At 28.8% G+C, this 580-nt stretch overlaps 1 protein-coding gene across 1 annotated transcript in view; it reads left to right on the top strand.

The window, feature by feature from the left end:
- The window catches only part of LOC104993129 (dystrophin-like), a 60,990-nt gene that overhangs the window by 6,296 nt on the left and 54,114 nt on the right, over nucleotides 1-580 (top strand). The window lies entirely within an intron of this gene.

The following is a 580-nucleotide window of genomic DNA, read 5'->3' as shown; positions in this document are numbered from 1 at the left end:
ACAAGAGTAAAACAGAGCAAAGAGTCCCTCTAATTAAAATGATAGCAATTGCCTATTCAAGTCAGAATAAGTAAGACCATACAAAACTTAGATAATTATAAACACAAGTATGTGGGTGTATATATGTATTAGTATGTAAATTACAATTATATGTGTACATATATGATTATATATATTCTACATACATGTATTTAATCTATATAACATTAATATATATGCATATATATGGCTTAATTTAGTGTATATGTGGACATATATAGATATGTATGTATATATATAATTTATATTCTACACAAATGAATTTAGAGAAGAAAATTGTTCATTGGATAAGCTTAGAATTTGAAGCAAAGGTGCACAGTTTTGAGATGAGTGTTGTAAAGGAACATCTGTGTTTGATTTATGAAAAAGATGTAAGGTCATTCATAGTACTTTTCAACTGTATCCATCCATACCTGATGATGATCTAAATGATGTCATTTTGAAATTTAAAAATTGTTGTTTACGATGATACCTGTTGAGTGAAGAGCCAAGGTATTCTCAAATTGATGACGTGTGCTGGAGGCTTGCTTGAGCCATCTTG

This window comes from Bison bison, unplaced genomic scaffold, assembly GCF_000754665.1.
Source record: "Bison bison bison isolate TAMUID 2011002044 unplaced genomic scaffold, Bison_UMD1.0 scf7180017848960, whole genome shotgun sequence".
Lineage (NCBI taxonomy): Eukaryota > Metazoa > Chordata > Mammalia > Artiodactyla > Bovidae > Bison > Bison bison.
Note: the sequence above shows the minus strand (reverse complement) of the source record. Positions and strands in the feature narration are given on the sequence as shown.